Source organism: Cynocephalus volans, chromosome X (assembly GCF_027409185.1).
Source record: "Cynocephalus volans isolate mCynVol1 chromosome X, mCynVol1.pri, whole genome shotgun sequence".
Lineage (NCBI taxonomy): Eukaryota > Metazoa > Chordata > Mammalia > Dermoptera > Cynocephalidae > Cynocephalus > Cynocephalus volans.
The window spans coordinates 66,276,023-66,295,965 of record NC_084478.1 but is presented as its reverse complement, the minus strand read 5'-3'; the positions used below and the strand labels follow the sequence as shown (position 1 = coordinate 66,295,965).

The 19,943-nt window shown below is 39.0% G+C and overlaps 1 pseudogene; it reads right to left on the bottom strand.

Annotated features, from left to right (window-relative positions):
- Positions 1-2,559: 2,559 nt before the first annotated feature.
- Positions 2,560-19,358, bottom strand: LOC134368026 (lactosylceramide 1,3-N-acetyl-beta-D-glucosaminyltransferase-like; annotated as a pseudogene).
- Between the last annotated feature and the right edge of the window lie 585 nt (positions 19,359-19,943).

The following is a 19,943-nucleotide window of genomic DNA, read 5'->3' as shown; positions in this document are numbered from 1 at the left end:
TATCCAGGTATGTATACTGAGAAATTTGTTTTAGTTTTATATCACTCAGACATCATCTTATTAAATGAGACATTTAGTTCTCCTTAACCAGTGCCTCTGTAGCCAAAAGTTTTATAATCAGTTCAACCACTTTTGTTGAAGTCACTATTTTAGCCTTTGTATAATTTCCTTACCAATAGACATCACCCAATACTTTCTGTAATGAGGGTAGGTTGTTTGCAGCATGGTCACATTTTTATCCTGCTTTGTAAAATAAATATAACTTTGATTATAAGAAATGTGCAGCTTTATAAATACTTTAAGCCTCATTCTGCAAACTTTTTTATGACTTTTATTTTACTTTCAAGTTTGAATTACTTAAAAGATCAAGATCACTTCTGATAGTTACTTGATGAAAGAATAGATTGTTTCAGATACTATAGCTTTGATGTTTCAGCTCACAATTTACAGCTAAACTTGGAACAAAGTACTGTGTTTATGAGATCTTGTTGGCAAGGGGTGGGCTAATTTTAGCAATCAGTACAATGATTTAGATGCTAAAATTTTATTTATAAATTATGAAGAAAAGAGGCTTTTAATATTCCATCTTTCCTTCTGAAGTCTCTTTCATTATTATGCTCCTCTTTGCAAATTGTTGGAGTGAGCAGGACTGAAGCCGTGTTGGGACCTAAAACCACTTGAGCTGTAGGAATATTTTTATTTTATTTATTTATTTTAATTTTATTTTTGCATAGTACTTTTTTATTGGTTATGAATATTCATGAGATACAAAGCTGATTGTCACCACTCCTGCCCAAGATGTGATGGCCAGATCCATACTGGCAGCATGCCCATTACTACAAACAACATAGATGAGCTTGGAGAAACTTATGTTGAGTGAAATAAGCAAAGCACAGAGGGATAAATACCACATGTACTCACTCATAAGTGGGAACTAAGAGAGAAAGAAGGAAGGAAAGAAAGACCACAGTGGTGTGTTGGACTTGCAGAGGGAGAGAACATACCTAGGGATACAAAGTAGAGTGGGGAAAGGGGGTTGGGGAGGGAGGTCGGGGATAATTGGGTGGGAGACATGGGGTATAATTGCAATTTGTAGGAATACTTCAAAAAAAAAAAGTGTTTTTCTTAGCATGCATTTCTCTGAGTTCTCTCTTTTCCCTCTTGTGGTTATTTGATATTTTGAACCTTGGTAATGGGGTAGAATGACATTGTTTACATAAATGTTAAGCTGTCATCTAGATAGCCTGGAGCTGCAAATATGCTGTGAGACTGTGAGAAACCAAAGAAGACATCAGTAAAGCTATGCTGATTCCACCTGAAGCAAATCAAAATCCTGCAGGATCCTAAGATAAAGTCAGGGATGAGAACAGAAGCCAGAAGGAGTGTTGGCAAGAATTTGCACCTGGCCCCTTAAACATCCCCCTCCTTCCTGCTTCCCATTCCTTCATAACCCTCTCTTTAAAAACTCCTCTGTAAATCGGAGTCTTTGAGATGGTTTTAGTCTGGCCATCTCCTTCAGGTTTCTCAGGGGAGATGGTTTAGCTTACTATCTCAGCTGAATAAAGCTGCCTTCCCTTTTCGCCAAAATTTGACTTTTGAGTCTTATATTTGTTTGGGTAGGGGGCAGCCAGACTTGGGTTCAGTAACAAAACTACATTCAAATAACTACCTTAAATACAGAGTAATATTGAATATTTAAAAACCACTTAAAATGCATTAAATTAATATCAATGTATTTGAATTAATAATGATTTCTCCCTAGGAGGGACCCTACGAACAACAAACTGCCCATGTTTTGTGTTATTTTCTAATATTAAAAAGAAAGCATACAAAGTATCAGTTAGGGCAGAGTTAATGACTTTTCTCGTATTTCACATTAAACTTTGAAAAAAAGATATTAATGTATTTTAAATAACTCCAATTCTAAGTAAAATAGCTATGTCAGATGTGACAGTAAGAGATTCAGCTATTTATGATAAAATTGTATACATTTTCTACATCTTTTAAGAACAAAAGACTTTCTTTTACCAGATTCATGTACTTTCTCCTTTGCCAACACTTCCCTGCTCCCACCACCTCTGCCAACTGCTCTTTAACAAAAATACCTGGCCTAACAATAGTCATTTCTTTGAAATGTTATATTATACATTTGTTTGGTATTTTACAGAAGCAGTTATTCTAACAACAAGGCTTCTTAATAACTTCTCTATACCTCAAATATACATGTGGCATTAAATGAGAACTTGAATTTCCTTTTAGTTTTATTTTCATTAACAATAGTTTTGTTTTCATTAACTTCATTTTTAGTTTTGTTTTTATTAATAATATAAACCTTTCCTAAATAGAAATTTCTTGAAATGAATGTAGGCATTTAAGTAGATAAGTTATACTGAATAGCTTCCCTATAAAGAAAACAAACCCCAACATTTGATAGACTGGGCTTTCAAAATATTTCTTTGTCTTTCATATTCTTTTTACTTAGGGTATAGAAAAGCATTTAAAGGTTTTTCATTCAGGTTTGGCTCAGTGACAGTGAAAACATAAAACATTCAAGTACTATTAGACAAGTGCAGCCCTATTTACACAGCTCAATTTGCAAAGAACTGTCTTAATTAACCTTCAGTATATTGGACCAAAAATCTTTTGAAGTAGTTTTTACTTTAGGATCTGTGACATCCTTCCAAAGGTCCTGAAGATCTTATACATATCTGTGACATGTCATCATTTCACCATAGATTCAGGGATGATAAGGAGTTTTACCTCCCCCCCCCCAAAAAAAACACAGGTGGCACTATCCCCATTTTTTTGGTGCAGAGGCCCATGAATAAATTGTCTACGTAAAGACTAGAATTAAGAGTCTGTGATACCTCATAGACTTTGGCGGCTGTTACTGAAGATTACATAGGCAGCTCCAGGAGTACAGTCAGGGCAAGCAAGCTGCTGGTACATTTCATAGGAAACAGTGTTGGCTGCTATTGTCTCTAATGGGAGGGGCACTATGAGAACATGACCACTCCAAAAGTCTTGAACACCAATTTACTCTAAACTTCTAAGGTATTTAATAGATGTGGCATGTGGATAAATATGTCATCAGCAGTTATAAGGAATTTGGCATGTAGACAAATGGTATTTGCCCAACTGAACTACAGAAGTAATTTAAGAGTAAGATTGTAGGAAGAATCAGCAAAATCTTGCTGAATGGTATCATTGCACGTTTGATATTCCCAAACCCGTTTTCTCTGCTGTTCTTCTTTCAGTGTATTAGGAGTTCCTAAGGCAAACAGTTTTGATGTTGGCATTAAGTTGAGACTGAATATACCTCTCATTGGCTCATGTTTTTCTAATTGCAGTATGTTGCTTCCAGGTTTTCAGGAGCAGTCTTCGCAAACAGTGAAAAAAGGATGTCTTGTGCTTGACACTTCTCCTTGTGGTTGATCGAGTACTGGTAGTGAGCTGCACTTAAGAGACAGGGTATCATTCACAATGTCATAAGTATTTCTGAGGTATTTGTAAGAGCAGGACTTCATGTGGCTCACAATGTGATTATTGATTGGCCCCCCCAAAAAACATGGGCTTAGTATAAAACAAGTGGCAAATAACTGAACAAACTGCCTTTTTTCTTTTCTTTTTTTTTTTTTACTCTTCTGCAACTAATAAACATCCTCAAGTCTATTCAGGTCTGTTTTTATTTAGGATCAGTTTTAAATGGGCATTTGCTTCTTTAAGACTGTATAGGATTTTGCATTTTGTAGAACAGATATCCATCTTAATAAATGTTGGTCATTAAAAATGAAAAAGGATCTTTTTATTTCACAAAATATTTTCTTTTAATACCATTTTTTTGTGAGATTGAAAAAGAATAGATCACACTGTAGAATGAGCACACTTGCCCATCAAAATTTTTCCACACTGGAATCCTTCACCAAGTTTGGTGAGTGGCCTCATGCAGCTACTCCATGTACTTCTTTTTGTGAACATTAAATGGGACTGTGTAGTAGGCCACAGGCAGGATGCTGGGAAGACTTCAGAGATGTTTCAGGTGTAGATCCCCTACCAAAGAGTCTGTAAATATTCCAGTGCAAGGCTGGATAATATTCTATTGGATATACATACCACGTTTTATTTATTCATCCATTGATTGACACTTGGGTTGCTCCCACATTTTAGCTGTTGTGAGTAATGCTGCTATGAACATGGGTGTACAATATCTCTCTGAAACCCTGCTTTCAATTCTCTTAGGTACCCAGAAGTGGAATTGCTGGATCATATGGTAATTCTATTTTTAATTTTTTGAGGAAACACTATACTGTTCTCCACAGCAACTGTACCAGTTTGCATTCCCACCAACAGTGCACAAGGATTCCAATTTCTTCAGATTCTCACCAACACTTGTTCTTTTCTTCCGTGTTTTTTTTTTTTAGTAGTAGCTATTCTAACGGGTATGAGGTGGTATCTCATTGTGGTTTGATTTGCATTTTCCTAATGGTTAGTGATGTTGGGCATCTTTTCATGCACTTATTGGCCATTTATATATATATATATATATATATATATATATATATTTTTTTTTTTTTCCTTGAGAAATGTCTATTCAAGTTTTTTTGCCAATTTTAAATTGGGTTTTTTTCTTTTTGTTGTTGTGGTTGAGTTTTAGCAGTTCTCTATATTTTCTGGATATTAATACCTTATTTGATATATAATTTACAAGTATTTTCTCCCATTCTGTGGGTTGTCTTTTCACTCTGTTGATAGTGTCTTTTGGTATATAAAGTTTTTCATTTTCATGATGTCCAATGAGTCTATTTTTTCTTTTGTTATCTGTGCCAAATAGGGACAATTTTACTTCTCCCTTTCCAATCTTCATGTCTTTTATTTCTTTTTATTTCCTTTTTGCATTGGTTTTAACCTCCAGAAGAAGGTGAATAGAAGTGGTAAAAGCAGGAATCCTGCCCCGCTTATGGCAAGGCAGTCTTTTAACAATAAGTATAAAGTTAGCTGTAGATTTTTCCTAGATACTCACTTTTAGGTTTAAATTTATTTCTTAATATTAGTTTGCTGAGAGCTTTTGTTATGAGGGAATATTAAATTTTGTCAAATGTTTATTATGATTCTGTTGAAATTATTGTGTAGTTTTTCTCCTTTATGCTGTTGATATGGCAAAGTGCATTGATTGTCAATTGTTAGACTAAACTTTAATTCCTGAGATCAACTATACATAGTCATTTATATATATTTACATTTGTATACATTGTTAAATTAGATTTGCTAATAATGTGTTGGTAATATTTGCATGCATATTTTTTGCCTGTTATTGTCTGTAATTTTCTTTTTATTTAATATCTTTGTCGGTTGTTAGAATTAAGGTCATGTTGGCATCATAAAATGAATTGGGCAGTGTTCTGTTTTTTTTTTTTTTTTCTGTTTTTTTTTCCAAGCTATAACATTGTTGCTATTTTTTCTTAATTATTTGGTAATACTGGACATCTGAGTTGAAAATTTTCTTTGCATAAAATGTTTTTATAGAGAGTTCAATTTTTTAATAGACATAGAGCTATTCAAATCTGTTGTTTTTTTCCTGTGTCAGTTTTGGTAAGTAGTATTTTTTCAGGACATTTATTTGTTTTATTTAAGCTGCTCAATTAGTCAGCATAAAGTTGTTTACAGTGAACAGGAGGTGCTCAGTTTGCCTGTGCTTGGGTTACAGTACACGCTTCTGGGTTTCAAGCCATTCCCCAAAGTTTCAGGCCCCTGCTCTAGGCCCTCCCTTGGTGGCAAGTTACTGTTGCTAGTTGGACCTATTTTTGGCACCAACATGGAGAAGATGCATCATAAGGAGCTGGCTTATGCAAATCCAGTGGCTGGGCATGCTCAGTACAGAGGGATTATATAACCCTAGTAGCTGGGCATGCTCAGTAAAGTGGAGTTTAGTCTGAATGACCTTCCACTAGAGATGCTAGAGAGCACATAATATTCTTGAATATGACTGGTGCATGTGATAGGATTTGACCAATGAACGTGCTCCAAAAGGAGACCAACTGAGCATATGTGAGCGTATGTTGCATAACTGGGATCCACCCCCTTAACTGAATATTCTTTAGGTAGAGAAACTATAAAAGCAGAATCCCAGCAGAAGGGGTTGTTTTTGCTCACTTTCCTGGGGCCAACCTTCAATTCACTGGCTGAGGTGTGTATACTTTATTTTGTATCAAACTTACATTCAGCAAGCGGCTGCTCATTCTTTTGAGTCAGCCTGCATTCCATACTGAACTTTAAGTATGTGTTTTTCTTATTTTTATATTAAACTTGGTGTGGGCCTTGCCCAGTCTCTGGAGCAATGCCGCACTCTCTTGTGAAATTGTATCTCTTTTTCACTATATTAAACTTGTTTTCACTTTCTACTGTGACTCTGCTCTTGAATTCTTTCCTGTGGTGGGGTCAAGAACCTGGTATGAGGACTGAGTGGGTTCAGGCCAACTATTGGGTCCCCCAGACCCTACCTCTGACATCAATAGTATCATATTACTATCCTTTTAATATCTGTAGGATCTGTTGTGATCCAGTTTTTTGTTACTCATGTTGGTAATTTGCATTGTCCATCTCCTTTTTTTGTTTTCTTGCTTTCAGTTTTGTGGCATTGGTAATTATCATTATTTTGGTCTGTTTTTACTTTGCGAATTTCTGCTCTTTTCATTGTTTCTTCTTTCTTGTTACTTAATTTGCGTTTATTTTGTTTTTCTTCTTTCTGGTTTCTTAATGTGTAATCTTACTTCATTTATGTTAGCTCTGCTCTAGTCCATGGGCGGGACACACTACCATGAAAAGGCTGAGAAAGAAACCCTGGAAAACTTACCCTCATGCAGGTTACTCCTGTATGCTTTAACTCTCCTCCACCATCTGCTTGCTTCTGGGTACTTTTTAGAGTGCTCATGTAGGTTTTTTTTTCTTTTTAAAATTTTGCCTAGAGTTTTTAAGTCTCATCAATGGGGGTGGTGGTTCTCTGTAGGGGTTTTATACTGCCATAGCAGAATAGGAGCTCCCAAGAGCACCGTATTTTAAATCCCATTCTACTTCTTCCTTCTTTTAAAATTTATTTTTTATTTTTTTAATTGAAACATAATTCATTATACATATTTGTGGGGTACAGAGTTGACTGTCAATACTTGTGTACAATATGTGATGATCACATCAGGATAATTGAGATATTCATCATTATTTTATGGAACAGACTCAACGGAGAAGTGGTTGGCACTCAGAGGATTGGAGAGTCAGGTATTTTATTATGCTGATGGGCTCAGATGAGCTAGCGCTCCAAGATCTGGGCCCTGAGTTTAGGCCTCACAGGGTTTATATAGGTGGACTCTTCTGGGTTCTTTTAAGTTTTGTTTTCTCAGCATTCATGTAGCTAGTGCAGTAACCATTGCGATAAACAGGCACGTTTACAAAAGTGGGAGTGTGAGCAGTTGATTATCAGTAAAGCTGATACAATAAGCAGGTTCTGTTTTAAAGGCAAAACAAGCTACTGAAAGAATTTTGAATTTTCCCAACAATTACAAAATATAATCATTCTTTGTGTATATTAGCCAATTTCTAGCTAACTCTCCTCCCTCTTTGCCACCTCTAGTAACCACAGGTCTGTTCTCTCCTTCTGAAAGTATTATTGTGATTCTTTGTTCCTTTGTTCCTTTGTTCCTTTCTTCCTCCTTCCCTCCCTCCCTTCCCCTCTCTCTCTCTCTCTCTCTCTCTCTCTTTCTCTCTCTCTCTCTGTCTCTCTGTCTCTCAGCTCCCACTTATGTGGGAAGACATGCAGTATTTCTCTTTCTGTGCCTGGCTTATTTCACTTAACATAATTTTCTCCAAGCTCACCCATGCTGCTGTGAATGGCAGAATTTCATTTTTTTAAAAATGACTGAATAGTATTCCGTTGTGTATATATAACACATTTTCCTTATCCAGTCATCCATGGACCAATGGAACAGAATAGAGAATCCAGAAATCAGTCTACATACTTACAGTCAACTGATCTTTGACAAAGTCACCAAGAACATTCATTGAGAAGGATAGCATCTTCAATAAATGTTGCTGGGAAAACTGGATATACATGTATAGAAGAATGAAACTAGACCCATACCTCTTGCCATATGCCAAAATTAACTCAAAACAGATTAAAGACTTAAAATATAAGATTGGAAACTATAAAACTCCTGGAAGAAAATACAGGGGAAACACTTTAGGATGTAGGACTGGGCAAAACTTTATAAGACCCCAAAAGCACAGTAAACAAAAGAAAAAATAAACAAGTGGGATCATATCAAACTATTTCTTACTTCTTTATTCAACATTATGTTGATAACTCTCCATGTTGCCATATGATATACTAGAATTAGTTTGTCTAGTTATGCCCTCAAAATATTCTTGCTGGGATTTTAGCTGGGGTGGTATTGAATGTATAGATAAATTTGAGACATATTGACGTTTCATAGTGTTAGATTATCCTATCCATAAATGTAATATGTATCTTCATGTACTCCAGTCATTTTATTGTGAAATATCTATGATGCATTAATGTACAGATTATAACATTACAAACACTTGTGAACACACTATCCATATCTATCAAATCATAATATTTTATATTTTATAAGGCCTGTTTTTAGAGGCGATAATCAAAATATTTAACAACCTGTATGGCATGGACACCAACTAATGAGAAAGATCGCTGGCTACCAGTTTCTAGAAGCTTATTCCTACCACGCTAGTTTCATTCTCCTGCATATGGATATCCAGTTATCCCAGCACCATTTGCTGAAGAGGCAGTCCCTTCCCCAGTGAATAGACTTGGTGCCTTTGTCAAAGATCAGATGGCAGTAAGTGTGTGGGTTGATTTCTGGATTCTCTATTCTATTCCATTGATCAGTGTGTCTGTTTTTATGCCAGCACCATACTGTTTTGGTTATTATAGCTTTGTAGTATAGCTTAAAGTCGGGTAGTGTTATGCCTCCAGCTTTATTTTTTTTTTGCTCAGCATTGCTTTGGCTATGCGTGGTCTTTTATTATTCCATATAAATGTCTGGATAGTTGGTTCCATTTCTGAGAAAAATGTCTTTGGAATTTTGATGGGGATTGCATTGAATTTGTATATCACGTTGGGTAGTATGGACATTTTCACTATGTTGATTCTTCCAATCCAAGAGCATGTGGATATCTTTCCATCTTCTTGTATCCTCTCTATTTCTCTCAGCAGTGGTTTGTAGTTCTCATTATAGAGATTTTTCACCTCCTTGGTTAGCTCAATTCCTAAGTATTTTATTTTTTTGGTGGCTATTGGAAACGGGCAGGCTTTCTTGATTTCTCATTCTGCATGTTCACTTTTGGAGAAAAGAAATGCTACTGATTGTTGTGTGTTGATTTTGTATCCTGCTACTGTACTGAAATCATTTATCAATTCCAAGAGTTTTTTTGTAGAGGTTTTAGGCTGTTCGATATATAGGATCATGTCATCTGCAAACAGGGACAGTTTGACTTCATCTTTTCCAATCTGGATTCCCTTTATTTCCTTCTCTTCTCGGATTGCTCTGGCTAGTACTTCCAACACTATGTTGAATAGGAGTGGTGAGAGTGGGCATCCTTGTCTACTTCCTGTTCTTAAAGGAAAAGCTTTCAGCTTTTCCCCATTCAGGATGATATTGGCGGTGGGTTTGTCATATATGGCTTTAATTATGTTGAGATACTTTCCCTCTATACCTAACTTATAGAGGGTCTTTGTCATGAATGAGTGCTGAATTTTATCAAATGCTTTTTCAGCATCTATAGAGATGATCGTATGATCCTTGTGTTTGACTGTATTAATATGGCGTATCACATTTATTGATTTGTGTATGTTGAACCAACCTTGCATCCCTGGGATGAATCCCACTTGATCGTGGTGAATAATTTTATGTATGTGTTGCTGTATTCTGTTTGCTAGTATTTTAGTGAGGATTTTTGCATCTATATTCATCAAGGATATCGGCCTGTACTTTTCTTTTTTGGTTATATCTTTACCTGGTTTTGGTATCAGGGTGATGTTTGCTTCATAGAATGAGTTTGGGAGATTTGCGTCTGTTTCAATCTTTTGGAATAGTTTGTAAAGAATCGGTGTCAGTTCCTCTTTCAATGTTTGGTGAAATTCTGCTGTGATTCCATCTGGTCCTGGGCGTTTCTTTGTTGGGAGCCTTCTGATAACAGCTTCAATCTTCTTTATTGTTATTGGTCTGTTCAAATTTTCTACGTCTTCATGGTTCAGTTTTGGGAGCTTGTGTGTGTACAGAAATTTATCCATTTCCTCCAGATTTTCAAATTTGTTGGTGTATAGTTGTTTATAGTAGTCTCGAATGATTCCTTGTATTTCAGATGAATCAGTTGCAATATCGCCTTTTTCATTTCTAATTTTTGTTATTTGAATCTTCTCTCTTCTTTTTTTTTGTTAGCCATGCTAATGGTTTGTCAATTTTATTTATCTTTTCAAAAAACCAACTTTTGGTTCATTGATCTTTTGTATTGTTTTCTGGGTTTCAATTCCATTCAGTTCTGCTCTGATCTTAATGATTTCTTTCCATCTGGAACTTTAGGTTTGGATTGTTCTTGTTTTTCTAGTTCCTTAAGGTGAAGTGTTAGGTTGTTCGCTTGCCATCTTTCCATTCTTCTGAGGTGAGCATTTAATGCAATAAATTTCCCCCTTAATACTGCTTTTGCAGTATCCCACAGGTTTTGATATGATGTCTCATTATTTTCATTAGTTTCAATAAATTTTTTGATTTCCTGCTGGATTTCTTCTTGGACCCACATGTCATTAAGTAGAATGCTGTTTAATTTCCATGTGTTTGTATAGTTTCCAGAGTTTCGTTTGTTATTAATTTGTAGTTTTAATCCATTGTGGTCTGCGAAAATACATGGGATAATTCCAATTTTTTAAAATTTATTGAGACTTGATTTGTGACCTAATATGTGATCTATCCTGGAGAATGATCCATGTGCTGATGAGAAGAATGAATATTCTGAGGTTGCTGGATGGAATGTTCTGTAGATAACTGCCAATTCCAATTAGTCTAGCGTATTGTTTACATCTTGTGTTTCTCTACTGATTCTTTGCCTAGATGATCTGTCTAATATTGACAGTGGGGTGTTCAGGTCCCCTGCTATTATGGTCTTAGTGCCTATTTCCTTCTTTAGGTCTAATAGAGTTTGTTTTATAAATCTGGCTGCTCCAACATGGGGTGCGTACATATTTATGACTGTTATGTCTTCTTGATGGATCAGTCCTTTTATCATTACGTAGTGTCCCTCATTGTCTCTTTTTATGGTTTTTAGTTTAAAGTCTATTTTGTCAGATATAAGAATAGCTACTCCAGCTCGTTTTTCTTTTCTGTTTGCATGGTAAATCTTTTTCCATCCTTTCACTCTTAGTGTATGTGAATCTTTATGGGTGAGGTGGGTCTCTTGTAGGCAGCATATAGTTGGGTCCTCCTTTTTAATCCAGTCAGCCAGTCTGTGTCTTTTGATTGGGGAATTTAAGCGTTTTACATTAAGAGTTGTTATTGAAAGGTGTTGATTTATTCCTAGCATTTTATTGGTTGTTTGGTTGTCTTAGGTGTCTTCTGTTCCTTGCTTTCTGATTTACTCTTTGTTTTCTGTGTTTGTTGGTTCCTTAGGTTGTAGATAGCATTTCTGTTTGTTTGTTTTCTCTTCATGAATGCCATTTTTATTATACTAGTGGGTTTTGATTTTTCTTGGGTTTTAATGGCAGTGGTAGTTATTTTTCAGGAACCAAACCCAGTACTCCCTTGAGGATTTCATGTAAGGGTGGTCGTGTGGTAGTGAACTCCCGCAGTTTTTGTTTGTCTGAGAAATATACTATTTGCCCTTCATTTTGGAAGGATAGCCTTGCAGGGTAGAGTATTCTTGGCTGGAAATCTTTGTCTTTTAGTATTTTGAATATATCATCCCATTCCTTTCTAGCTTTTAGGGTTTGTGATGAAAAGTCTGATGTTAGCCTGATTGGGGCTCCTTTACAGGTGATTTAAAGCTTCTCTCTTGCGCCATTTAAGATTCTCTCTTTGTCTCTGAGTTTGGTCAATTTGACTATAACATGTCTTGGAGAGGGCCTTTTTGGGTTGAATACGTTTGGAGATTGTTGAGCTTCCTGGATCTGAAGATTTGTGATTTTTCCTATACCTGGGAAGTTTTCTGCCACTATTTTGTTGAATATGTTTTCAATGCAATCTCCGTTCTCCTCCCCTTCTGGGATACCCATGACTCGGATATTTGAGCACTTAAGGTTGTCTGATATCTTTCTCAGATTTTCTTCAATGTCTTTGATTCTTTTTTCTTTTTTTTGTCTGCTTGTTTTATTTCAAACAGCCCATCTTCAAGTTCAGAGGTTCTCTCTTCAACTTTGACAAGCCTGCTGGTTAAACTCTCCATTGTGTTTTTTATTTCACTGAATAACTTCTTCAGTTCAGCAAGTTCTGCTACATTTTTTTTCAGGACATTGATTTCCTTGTACATTTCCTCTTTCAGGTCCTGTATACTTTTCCTCATTTCATCATGATGTCTAGCTGAGTGTTCTTGTATCTCATTCAGTTTCCTTAGAATTATCACTCGAAATTCCTTGTCAGTCATTTCAAGTGCTTCTTATTCTATAGGATCTAGAGTTTGAGATTTATTAACTTTTGGTGGTGTACTTTCTTGATTTTTTTTGTATTTCTGGTATCTTTTTTTTTGATGTTTATTCATTGTGGCAGGGGGTTTCACAGTCCACTGGTTTGAGACTATTGACTAACTAAGATGTTGCTGTGGTTGCCAATTTGGTATGGCTACCTCTGTGACTGCTCAGTTGGCCTCTAGTGCGTTGTGTGTGTGGTTGCCTTGGGTCTTGTGCCTCTCCTGGGAGCCACCTCTCTGGTCAGCTTGGACTCTGCTGGGCTGCTGGATCACGGGGTGGTACTGCAGGGTGTGTGGTCTCTGCTGAGCTACCACTTCCCATGCAGGACTTCTCCCTGTTCCGTCTTCTCTGGCCCGGGCTGCTGGATCACGCAGTGGCAGCCCCACAGGGTGTGTGGTTTCTGTCGAGTCTACGCCTCCCTAGCCGGACATCTCCCCTCTCTGCGTGCACTAGGCTGGGCTGCTGGATCTCACAGTGGTGGCCCCGCAGGGTGTGTTTTTTCTGCCAAGTCTCCGCCTCCCTGGCCAGACGTCTCCCCGCTCTGTGCGCACTGGGCTGGGCTGGGACCTGTCTTCTGCAACCCTTGTCTATCGGCCGGGCCTTCAAGACCCTGCTTGGCACCACCTCGCCCAGGAAGTCTACCAGGTTTCTGCTAGGCGCAGACGACGGGTCGCTCTGGGTGCCTTTGTAGGACTGTGTAGATCTTTCTCGGGACTTATCACCTTCCTCCTGGTATCGTGGTTATTTGTGTACTTGTCTTATCTCCCACCCCTGAGTGTGAGCTCCTCGGGGGAGGAGCCCACAGCATACGGTTCACCTTTGAATCCCCCTGGCACAGACCGACTCCGGTGCCTGCCCGCAGTCAGCTCTCCAGCAGGTTCAAGCAAACTCAGGAATGCTCCAACCACACTATTCCTAACCAGAAATCGGTTAGGCATTTTTCCAAACTGGTGGCCGCAGGGATGGTATCTGCCTCCCGGTTTACTGGGAGGCCAGAGCCCAGGGTGCGATGGAGTGACACTTGGCCCAGCCCGTACTTTCTTGCACTCCCGACACTGGCCGGGGAAGCCCCACACCACCAGTCCCGCCCGAGAACTGCGGAGAGAGTGAGAGGGGAGGCCGGCCCGCAGGCCCTGGGAAGCCCCATGCCGCGGCAAGCAAGCGGGAAGGCTCAGTGAGGAGCTGAGCCGGGCGAAGAGGACAGGCCTGGCAGAGCCGGGCTGGAGCCGCCACCACCTGAGAAAATGGAGGCAGCCCCGGGGCCGGTGAGTGGCCCAGTGGGGCAGGCTGAAGCCAGGCAGGCGTCTACCCCCTGAGCAGGGCTGGGCTGGGGGTCACTCACGGGGCTGGGCCAGGCCGGGCAGCTCCCTCTCTGCCTCCGGGTCATCGCTGTCCCAGTCCTCGGCCGCTGCACCCTTGTGATGCTCACTCGGTCCCACGGCGCGGCTCGGGCACTCCCAGGAATCTTCTTTTATGCTGACCTGAAACCTCGAATCCTGAATAGGGCAGCTGGCTGCTGCAGCTAAGAAGCAGTTCTTTTCCTGCTCCACACTTCAAAGCTGTTGCCTGTAAACGAGGCAGCCTCTCCTGCCAAGGGCAAAGTGGTGGTCAGCCCCCACGACCGGCCACCAGCAGTGGTCCTCCCTTAAGAGACGGCAAGAGGAAGGTCCACAAGTTTCCCAGCTGCCTAAGGCCCAGTGGCCGCCTTTTCCACCTCAGCCACTCAGTGCCAACCGCTGCAGCCACCGTCATCTTAGGAACCTTATCTCATTTCACCACATTTTTGACAACACTTACTCTCCTTTGTCTTTTTGATAGTAGCCATTCTAACTTCTGAGGGAATACCTCACTGTGGTTTTGATTTGCATTTCCCTGATAATTAGTGATGTTGAGCAGTTTTTCATATGCTGGTTGGCCATTTGTATTTCTTCTTTTAAGAAATGTATATTTGTCCTTTGCCCAATTTGAAATTGGATTATTTGTTTTCTTGCAATTGAGATTTTTCTTTATTTTGGATATTAACCCCTTATCAGATGTATGGTTTGCAAATATTTTCTCCCATTGCATAGGTTGTCTCTTCACTCTGTTGATTGTTTCCTTGACTGTGCAAAAGCTTTTCAGTTTGATGCGGTCCTACTTGTTTATTTTTGCTTTTGTTGCCTGTACTTTTGGTGTCATACCTAATAAGTCATTGCTCAGATCAATGTTATGAGCTCTTCCTCTATGTTACCTTTTATGTTTAAGTCGTTAATGCATTTTGAGTTTACTTTGTGTGAGATGAGGGTCTAATTTCATTCTTCTGCATATGGATACTGTGTGTTTTAGTCTGTTTTGTGTTGCTATAACAGAGATACCTGAGACTGGGTAATTTATAAGGAAAAGAGGCTTATTTGGCTTATAATTCTGGGACAGCTGCATCTGGCACAGGCCTCAGGCTGCTTCTACTCATGGTGGAAAGTGGCAGGCAGCTAGTGGGTACAAGCAGATCACATGGTGACAGGAAGCAAGAGAGAGAGAGAGAAAGGAGGTGCCAGGGTCCTTTAAGCAATCAGCTCTCATGGGAACTAATAGAGCAAGATCTCACTCACTACCCTTCCTCCCCCAGGGAGAGCATTAATCCATTCATGAGGGTTCTGCCCCCATGACTCAATCAGTCTCCAATACTGCCACATTGGAGATCAAATTTCCACATGAGTTTTGGAGGGGACAACACATCCAAACTCCATCACTGTGTTTTGCCAGCCTTATTTATTGAAAAGAGACTTTCCTTTCTCCATTGTGTGACATTGGCATCTTTGTCAATACTGAATTAATTGTAAGTGCCTGGATTTATTTCTGAGCTCTCTATTCTGTTCCATTGGTCTATGTATCTGTTTTCATACAAGTACCTTGCTGTTTTGATTACTACAGTTTTGTAATAGATTTTGAAATCTGGTAGTGTAATGCTTCCAGCTTTGTTCTTTTTGTTCAAAATTGCTTTGGCTATTTGGGGTCTTTTGTGGTTCCTTATGAATTTTAAAATTGGTTTTTCTATTTCTGTAAAAAATGTCATTGGAATTCTGATAGGTATTGCATTGATATGTACATCACTTTGGGTTGTATGGACATTTAAATGGTATTAATTTTTCTAATCTACAATCATAGGATAGCTTTCCATTCATTTGTGTCTTCTTCAATTTCTTTTATCAATGTTTTACAGTTTTCAGTGTACAGATTTTTCACCTCCGTTAAATTTATTTCTAGGTATTTTATTTTATTTTTGATGCTGTTGTAAATGAGATTCTTTTCTTGATTTCTTTTGTTTTTGGATAGTTCGTTGTTAACGTATAGAAATAAAACTGACTTTTTATGTTGGTTTTGTGTCCTGCAACTTTCCTGAATTTGTTTATCAGTTCTAACAGTTTTTTGTACATGGATTCTATAGGGTTTTCTATATATAAGATCATGTCATGTGCAAACAGGGACAATTTAACTTCTTCCTTTTGAATTTAGATGCCTTTTATTTCTTTCTCTTACCTAATTCCTCTGGTTAGGACTTCCAGTACTATGTTGAATAAAAGGAGTATGAGTGGGCATCCTTGTCTTGTTTCTGTTCTTAGAGAAAAAGCTTTTCACCCTTGAGTATGATGTTAGCTATGGGCTTGTTGTACATGGCCTTTATTGTGTTGGGGTACATTCCTTGTATACCTAGTTTGTCGAGAATCTTTATCATTAAAGGTTGTTGAATTTTGTCAAATTCCTTTTCTGCATCTATTAAGATGATCAAATGGGTTTTGTCTTTTTTTCTTTTAATGTGGTGTATCACATTTAGTGACTTGTGTATTTTGAGCTATCCTTGTATCCCTGGGATAACTACCACTTGATCACAGTCAATGATCTTTTTAATGTGCTGTTGAATTCAGTTTCCTAGTATTTTGTTGAAGTTTTTTTGCATCTATATTTATCAGGGATATTGTCCTGTAATTTTACTTTCTTGTACTTTTACATTTCTACTATCAGAGTAATGCTGGTCTTGTAAAATGAGTTTGGAGGTATTGCCTAATCTTCAATGTTCTGGAAGAGTTTGAAAAAGGTTGGTATTAACTCTTTAAATGTTTGGTAGAATTCATCAGTGAATCCACCAGGTCCTGGGCTTTTCCCTTATGGGAGATTTTTTGTTATTGATTCAATCTCATTCCTCATTATACATTTCTTCATGTTTTCTATTTCTTCATGATTCAGTTTTGGTAGGTTGTGTGTGTATAGGAATTTATTCATTTCTTCAAGGTTTCCAATTTCTTGCCATATAATTGTTCTTAGAAGTCTCTTATAATTCTATGTATTTCTGTGGTATCAGTTGTAATATCTTCTCTTTCATTCTCGATTTTATTTTAGTCTTCTCATGTTTTCTTAGTTGATCTAGCTAAAGGTTGTAAATTTTGTTTTCAAGTTTCAAAACATCAATTCTTAGTTTCATTGACCTTTTTATTGTTTTTCTAGTCTCTATTTTATTTACTTCTGCTCTAATCTTTATTATTTCCTTCCTTATACTAACTTTGGCCTTAGTTTGTTCTTCTTTTTATAGTTCCTTTCAGTGTAATGTTGGGTTGTTTATTTGGAATCTTTCTTCTTTTTGATGTAGGCATTTATTGCTATAAACTTCCCTCTTAGAACTTCTTTTGCTGCATCCTGTAAGTTTTGGTATATTGTGCATCCATTTTTGTTTGTCCCAATATTTTTAATTTCCTTTTTAGTTTTTTCTTCAACCCACTGGTTGTTCAGGAGCATGTTGTTTAATTTCCACATATTCATGAATTTTTGAAAATCTTCCTGTTATTGATTTCTGTTTTATATCATTGCAGTGAAAAGATGCTTGATATGATTTCAATCTTCTTAAATTTGTTAAGACTTGTTTTGTTGCCTAACTTAGGATCTACCCTGGAGAATGTTCACTATTGGATGGACTGTTCTGTGTATGTCTGTTAATTCCATTTGGTCTGAAGTGTAGTTCAAGTCCCATGTTTCCTTATTGATTTTATGTCTGGATGATGTGCATTGTTGAGAGTGGATTATTGAAGTCCTTTAGTATTGTTGCATTGTAGTCTACCTCTCCCTTCAGATCTAGTAATATTTGCTTTGCATATTTAGGTGTTTCAATGTTGGGTGCTCATACTCATATTTAAAAAAGTGTTATAGCCTCTTGATGAATTGACTATTTTATCATTATATAATGTTATTTTATTGTCTCATTTTACAGTTTTTGACTTAAAGTCTATTTTATCTGACATAAGTATAGTTACTCCTGCTCTCTTTTGAATGAGTGAATAAATGAATGCCGTAAGTTGTTTTCTGCCCGGGGAGCAGTGGGCCATGTCACAAGAGATAATCTAAGTATTTGCTTAGTGCACAGTAAAGTAGGAAAACAGCTCCAATATTTTTGAAATGTTAATATTTTTTAAAACATCAATATAGTCATTGTGGAATAAATAAAAAGCTTTTGTAGACTTTCTTACATTTACTATTTTTATTCTGGATTGCATATGATCTGGGGGCACCATATCTTCTAGTGTTTAGTCTGTAAATGTCTTAATTTGGTCATACAGGAGAGACAGAAATGAATGTAACGTAGTCCCCTGCCCCCAGAGCAGCTCCTGGGGAGAGAGACCTAGACACACGATTGGGGAGCTCAGAGAAGCACATTTCTCCTAGGGGGAACAGGAGAATTAAATAGGAACGGGGATACAGGGTGAAGAATAGAGAAATCAAACGGAGAGTAGGAGGGAGAGATTGCTGAATAAGGAGCAGTAAGCAAAAAAGAGGAGCTACATTGAAGAGAGGAAGTAGGGAGCGTGGGAGGGTCAGGCTGGCAGGGACACAGAACCGCTCTAGAGGCAGAAAGAGACAGGACCACTTCCGGACAAGGAGGGGTGGAGTGGGTGACAGGCTCAGACCTAAGGAGAGGTTTGGAGAGAAGGATGCCTTTTGAACTCAAGTGGACGAGGTGAGTTGAAGTGCCTAGCTTTAGTGAAGACCCTGTGGGGGCCTCCGGACTGCAGCTTCGACGTGCCTTACTCCACAAGCCCCTAAGTTTTGAAGAAAACCTGCTGGGAATTCGGGACCTAGCCACATCGAAGTGGTTGTATTTAGAGGTGCCTGGACCCGTTTCATACGGGAGAATGGAGGGGGCAGAATCCCCATTTGGGCCAAAGAAAGGAGAGATCTAGGCTCAAGTTTGGGACGTAGAAAGGAAGGATGCAGACCCGTTTGAAACCTGAGAAAGGAAAGATCGAAAAATCATTCAGTCGGTAGCAAGAAGGGAGGAGGGCCAAGTTCAGGAGGGAGGAGACAGCAGGACCCTGTTCCGGCTGGAGAAAGGGGGCAGGACCCGGTTTGGACTACAGAAAAGAGGGATGGGGACCCAGAGAAAGAAGGGGGCATAATCCCTTTTGAAAGGACCAGGCTCTGACGGGAGAAAGGAGGAGCTGGGACCCGGTTGGTTCCGGTTTGTAAAGGGAAGAGCTAGGACCCGGTAGAGTTTGAGAACAAGGACTACACACAAGGTTAACACCGTTGGATTTGGGGGTGGGGTATCCATGTTGCAGAAAGGGCGGAGCCGGGCACTTGCAGACGTGGAATGAGGCGGGGGAACCGTGTTGGAGAAGGGGCGGTGCAGAGACATACGGCAGAGCGGAGGGAGGGGGCATATCTGAAAAGGGCGGTGCACGGCTGTACCACAGAGCAGAGGTGTTGGGGAAGGGGCGGTGCGGAGCAATACTGCAGAGCGGAGGGAGGGGGCCGGTGTTGGGGGAAGGTTTGGACAGAGATGAGATGCAGTTAGAAAGATTGGGTCAGGAGTGGAGCCCAGATGTTCTGCTGCTCTGAGAGCAGGGGGCATTCATTCCTGTGGGAATGAGCCGGTTAACGGTCCTGCCCACCAACGCGCATGCGCGCTGAGGGTCTTGAACAGTTTCTCTAGGGAAAGCGGTGGGCCTGAGAAAGGGCTTTGGGTCGGTGCACATGAGCACTATCAAGTTGCGTAGGGTCGTGTAAAGAGGCGGGGTCGTAGAACTAACCTGTCCTCTTGAGTCAAAAGGAGCTGGGGCTTGAAAACTTGATGGCCTGGGTTTCTAGGTATCAGAACCCAGGAGTTGAAAGGTTCAGGGCCCAAGGTTAGATGAGATACCCCCTCCTTCAGGACAGGTGAGACATCTGAGGAATCTCCCCCAACCTGTCATTCTTCCCTAACTCAGACCCATTCCCTTCA